Raw genomic sequence first — 6766 nt, 5'->3', positions numbered from 1 at the left:
TCTTTCACTTAGCCCAATGTTTTCAAGGTTTATCCATGTTGTGGCATGTATGAGTATTTCATTTTTTAAAAATTGCTGAATAATGCCATTGGGTGGATATACCACATTTGGCTATCAGCTGATGAGTGTTTGTTTTTGCTACCTCTTGGCTCTTATGAATAATGCTGCTACGAATGTTTGTGTGCAAGTTTTTTGGGGGGCATGTGTTTTCATTTCTCCTGGGTATATGTACAGGAGTGGAATTGCTGGGTCATATGGTAACTCTATGATTAAACTTTTGAGGAACAGCCAAACTGTTTTCCAAGGCAGTATTTCCACCAGCCGTGTATGAGGTTTCTGATTTCTCAACCTCCTCACCAGCGCATAGCTGGGGCTGATGAGAACTTCCAATGGCTTGCCTCTGCCAGGAAGATACCATATCCCATAAGTGAGAGATGGGAGAAGAGGGAGCCCTGTGTTCTTGGCGTCACCTGCCTGGAATAGAGTTTTTGTCCCATTGAGCTGGGAGGAGGGAGGGAGGGGATGAGTCATGGTTCGAATACTACAGACTCTCGCCGTTCTCGCCAAGTTTTACCAGGTTTTCTTGAATAAGTATTTCTTCATTTGCTCTATACCCTAAGGACGATTTCCAGAGACTTTAAATATTAGGATTTAAGAAATAATTTTCACTCGTTATGCTTGTTTTGCTGGAGACTGCAGAGCTCTCAACACTGTCATCCTAGAGGTGGAAGTCTAAATGTTTGTTGTTTAAAGCTGCTAAGATTGTGGTAATTTGTCATGCAGCATGGAAAACTGTTACACAGGGAACTAGTGCCCTTACAAAATTTACTTTGAGAAGCAGTGTTGTTGGCTAATCAAGCACTGGAATAAATGGAAAATTAGATTAATTTGAAAAGGATGATATTTAATGATTAATAGAAAATACATTGATGACACCTATTTCAACAGTGGAATTTTTCTTTTCTTTTTTTTTGGCTGTGTTGTGTCTTCGTTTCTGTGAGAGGGCTTTCTCTAGTTGTGGCGAGTGGGGGCCACTCTTCATCGTGGCGCGCGGGCCTCTCACTATTGCGGCCTCTCTTGTTGCGGAGCACAGGGTCCAGACGCGCAGGCTCAGTAGTTGTGGCTCACGGGCCTAGTTGCTCCGCGGCATGTGGGATCTTCCCAGACCAGGTCTCGAACCCGTGTCCGCTGCATTAGCAGGCAGATTCTCAACCACTGAGCCACCAGGGAAGCCCTCAACAGTGGAATCTTTTTATTTTTACTTTCAAAAGGAAGAGCATATTTGTCTCCTTCCATAAATTATGCATAGCCAAAGCACTCCCAGTACCTCATGCCAGTATATATTAATTACAGGCAAATACATTTCAGAAGGTTAAGTAAACCAGCGGATTCCATACTTCTGAGTTTCACTGATCAGTTAATTTCCAAAAAATATAGGGAGGCTGTTGTAGGGTTGCCCCCTTTTAATATTTGCCATATAAGGACATCTTTGAAAAACCATCTATACAAACCATCACCATCATTTCAGATCTGAGAGGGCATTTGAGCATCAGTAAGGAAAGGAGGCCATAATCTCAGGATTATGAAGGATAATCTTTGAAACTGAATGCATTTAGCCTTCTAAAATGTCATTTATTCCCCCTTTTTACTCTTTTAATGGTAGTCCTGTGGAAGCTTTGTTACAGACTGATTGGAAAATTGGCATTTGGGAACTGTTGAAATTTGCAAGCTAAACAAATAAAAATGGCAAACTTAGTGGGCTCCCTTGTTTTTGCAAGGCACCCCTTCCCTAGTCATACATTTTGGATAAAGCCTAGACTTAATTCCTATCAATATGTAAAAATCAAAATATACTGAGCGAATATTCACTTTACCAAAACATTTAATAAACACCTCCTAAATACATAGCTATCAGAGTATATTTACATTTTTTATATTCAAGTACTTGTCAAGGAAAATTCCTCTACTTGGAGAAGTAGAGGAATTGAAAGATAATGGTATGTACATTGACATTCAGCCATAAATGGAGATTAAGCATTCTGGAAATTACAATGTATTCAAAGGGGAAGTAAGAGTAGGTATGAGATGGGAGATTTACACAACTATTTTCAGGAATACAGCTGTTTTGTAAAACGAGGAACACTTATGTTCATTGTTAACATAATTTAAAGGTTAAATCCCAGGATACTTTTCTGTTAGCATAATGTATCTCTGAGAAATTCTCTTGCACTTGAAGAGCAGTACAGCTGCTCTGGGCTTCATCCAACTTAGGCTAATATCTCTATAATTCTTTATACAGCTAATAAAGTCTCTGGAACCTTCTTCCTGTGATTAAACACTAGCAAAGGCCTTGCCAAAGACCCTTAGCAAAGAACTGGCATTGTAGGTTTCCAGTAACTGAGTGACCAGGGGCAGTCATAGCAAAGATCATAGCAAAATTCTGAAGAAAATATGTCACATTTGAGAAAAGGAGTCAGCCTTCATTTCTGGCATTGTGGATTCTGTGGTCAAGGCATCCTCTACACAGTGTTTACTGCAAGTAAATGGAATGTGTCACTGGTGCCTCCTTTTCCAATTTTAATTACATGTTGCTTCCCCAGAGAATTATGAGAGTTATTCTCCTCTTCCTTTTTTCCTTTTCACATGAGATATCAGGTAATCCCCTCATCCCACAAATTATTTGGAAGATGAGGAATAACTCGGGCAAAGCAAAATAACTTCCAAACCAAATAATGTAAATGTCTTTTTTTCTCTTCCTCAGAATATAAAATGTTTTGAAATAAATAATAATTCTGGCAAAAAGTCTCCTCCCTGGGCTTTAGGGTGGGGAGTAGAGCTCAACGGAGTAGAGCTCAACTTTCTTTAAGCCAAAGCAGCTCTGGGTTGAATGACATTCCATGTTTTATAGACGGATGAGAATGGTTCTTTCCTAAAGCTTTCTTCCTGTTTGAGCAGACCTACCTGCCTTAAAACTCAGCATGTTCAGGTCTTACTCAGCTAAAGGGTTTCTGTTGCAGCTTACCATTGACCAGTAGCCTCACCCGGGAATCTGAGCTCCGGATTAAGCTTCGGTGACTAGTCAGTCGATAGCAAGATGAATAAGCAAGAAGGGGCTCTAAGCATGACAGAATCAGAAAGTCCAGATCAACCAGATATGTGTTGAAATTCAGGGGAACGCAAGTTCAGGATCTAAAACTTAAATAATGAGGCGATTGCCAGGGAATATGCAAGGCAAAGTCCGGGAATGAGGAGAAATGGAAAGTGTCTAGGAACAACTCATCCAGCATGTCCTGGACTGACCCATCTTGTCACAAAGCAAGCCCAAGAGAGGACAGTTTTCTTCCACAAATGTTTACTAAGTAGTAATGAAGGCTGTACTTGAACAACGAATACAAAGGTCAAGGAGAGTTTCAGAGCTAAAAATGAGAAAGTGGACCCATGTCTTTTCTTTCACTTCCTCCTAATGCCCTTACGAAAGAAGAATAAAGCGACTTTGTCTATTGCAGGCATAAACCTACAAGAATGGGTTAACAGGAGGGGAGACAAAAGCAATAACAAACTGGGAAGCTGATGGACAAGAAGTGAATGACTTAACAGATGAAAAGGCTGAATGATAACCATGATTGGAGAAGGCTACAGAATTCCCAAAAACCTTAGGAGTCAGTGGCAGTAATGACTTTTGAAAGTGGGGGTGAATGTGTGGCTAAAGTTAGAAAATTGGTTGCAACTCTGTTTAAGAAACAGTTAGACCTAGAAACAGTGACCAAACCAAAAGCAAGATTCATCCCTAGCACCCAGATTGTGGTATTGAAATATCCCACTTTAAAAAGAAAAACATGGGTGCTTCTTGAAGAAATGGCTGATACCAAGTCTGGGGTGAGAAATGTACGAGATGGGTCTGAAACGTCTTGTCATATCAATTGAAAATGAAACTATCAAAAACTACTAAAGTCATGTAAACAAGAATCAGGGGGCAACTGGAAAAGTCTTCCACCGGCAAAAGATGTTACAGTGTGTCAGTAAGGACTATAGTTGAAATGAATTAAAATCCATCAAATCTGTTCAAATCCATGTATTTATAATGGTATTTTTTAAAAACCATAAGTGGTCACCTTAGAAAGATGATTGGCAACCAATTCATTATTTTGAAAACTGGTGTATGAACGGAAAGAATGAGCAGTTATATAAATAGTATAACTGATTAACAAAATAGTAGTTTGAGAAGAAACTACTAAATGAAGAAGAACTGAGAGAATTAAAATATCACCATTTTGTAACCTTCAGTAAATTAATGGATCAAAGGATTAACCATCAGTAACTACTAACATCATAAAAAGAGAGACAACCAGACATATGTGCCTCCTGATGAAAAAAAACCGTGCCACCACTTATGGTTTAATACACGTGAAGCAAAAACTAACAGAACTAAAAAAAAAAGAGAGACAGATCTACAATCATAATCCAAGATTTTAGCACCCTTCTCTAAATAATTGATAGAACAAGGAGAGAGAAAATCAGTAAGAATAGACACTATATACATAGAATATATGCTGTCCTATTTGTAGGACAACTCTGTCAACCAGCTTGATCTAATGGACATTTATAGGGTAATCCACTCCAAACTGTAGAATATACCATTTCTATACATGCACATGGAAATTTCTCTAATATAGACCAAGTTATGGGTCATTAAAAATAAGTATCAGTAAATTTCAAAAAAAAATCTTACAGAGTATGTTCTCTGACCAAATGGAATTAAATTATTAATCAATAATACTGAGATATAAAAAAAAAAAAAACAGGGCTTCCCTGGTGGCGCAGTGGTTGAGAGTCTGCCTGCCGATGCAGGGGACACGGGTTCGTGCCCCGGTCCGGGAAGATCCCACATGCCGCGGAGCGGCTGGGCCCATGAGCCATGGCCACTGAGCCTGCGTGTCCAGAGCCTGTGCTCCACAACGGGAGAGGTCACAGCAGTGAGAGGCCCACGTACCACAAAAAAAAAAAAAATTGCTCTATGGATTCAATGCAATCCAATCAAAATATCAACAGTTTTTTGTCTAAACTGATAATTCTGAAATTTATGTGGAAAATCAAAGCACTTAGAATAGTCAAAACAATAATAAAAACACAGTTGGAAGACTTCTACTACCTGATTTGAAGACTTGTGATAATATTATGTTAATCAAGCCAAAATGATTTTGGCATAAGGACAAACAACTAGATCAAAAGAACATATTAGAAAATTCAGAAATATACCTACATATATACTATCAATTAATTTTCGACAAAGTCACTAAGGGGAAAGTCTTTTCAATAAACACTGCTGGAAGATTGGGACATGTATGCAGGAAAAGTGAACTTTGACCCCTATCTCCTGCCATACACAAAAGTTGAGATGACCATAAACCCAAATTAAAAGCGAAAACTATAGGGACTTTCCTGGCGGTCCAGTGGTTGAGGCTTTGCCCTTCCACTGCAGGGGGCGCAGGTTCGATCCCTGGTCAGGGAACTAAGATCCCGCATGCCATACAGTGCGACCAAAAAAAAAAAAAACTAAAACTATAAAGCTTCTAGAAGAAAACTTAGGAGAATATCTTTGCAAACTTGGATGAGGCAAAGTCTTCTTAGAAAGGACATAAAAAGCACTAACCATGAAAAATTGGTAAATAGGATTTCATAAAAGATTTTAAAATCTGTTCATTGAAAGATGTCTAGAAAATCAAAAGACAAGTCAAAGACTGGGAGAAAATATTTGCATTACATACAGCCAATGAAAGGTTTGTGTTTAGAGTATGTAAATAACTTGTACAACTCAATAATAAAAAGACAACCAACCCAATGGAAAAATGGGCTTCAACAGACAGTTTAAAAAAGAAGCAATATGATCAACAGGCATGTGAAAGGATGTTCAACATTATTAGTCTTCAGGGAAATATAAATTAAAAAGTACAATAGAACACCACTTTGCACTAGAAATAAAAGCATACATTGTTAGTGGGAGTGTAAAATGGTACAATTTTGGAAAAATGGTTTGGCAGTTCCTTATAAAGTTAAATATACCCATGCCCCATGACCTAGAAATTCCAATTTTAATATTTACCCAAGATTAATGAAAACATATATCCACAAAAAGACTTGTACAATAATATTTATATCAGTTATAGTCACAGTAGCCCCCAATTAGAAACAGCTCTAATATCCATCAACAGAAAATGGGAGAAAGAAATTGTGAGATATCCATTCAGCTAAGAAAAAGTACCTACTGTCTGACTTATTTTATATGAAATTCAAGGACAAGTAAAACTAATTAGATGATGGAAATCAGAACAATTGTTATCTGTGGGTGGTAGAGACTATCAGGAAGGGGGCAAGAGAGAACTTTTTGGGTGACAGAAATAATGTATTATTTTGACTGCAGTGTTTATTACCCAGACGTATACATTTGTGTATTGTGTGTGAAAGAAGCGAAATTTATCAATAGTGTACATAAAAACCTATGCATTTCACTGTATGTGAATTTTGATTCAACACACGTTAAACTAAATTCATTTTTCAAAGTAGTCTTTTTTAATTTATTTTATTTAATTAATTTATTTATTTTTAAATGAAAGCTTCTTTCTTTCTTTCTTTATTTTTGGCTGTGTTGGGTCTTCGTTTCTGTGTGAGGGCTTTCTCTAGTTGCGGCGAGCAGGGGACACGCTTCATCACGGTGCGCGGGCCCCTCACTATCGCGGCCTATCTTGTTGCGGAGCACAAGCTCCAGATG

This window comes from Leucopleurus acutus (genome assembly GCF_964270905.1).
Source record: "Leucopleurus acutus genome assembly, chromosome: 7".
In the NCBI taxonomy this organism is placed as follows: Eukaryota; Metazoa; Chordata; class Mammalia; order Artiodactyla; family Delphinidae; genus Leucopleurus; species Leucopleurus acutus.
Note: the sequence above shows the minus strand (reverse complement) of the source record.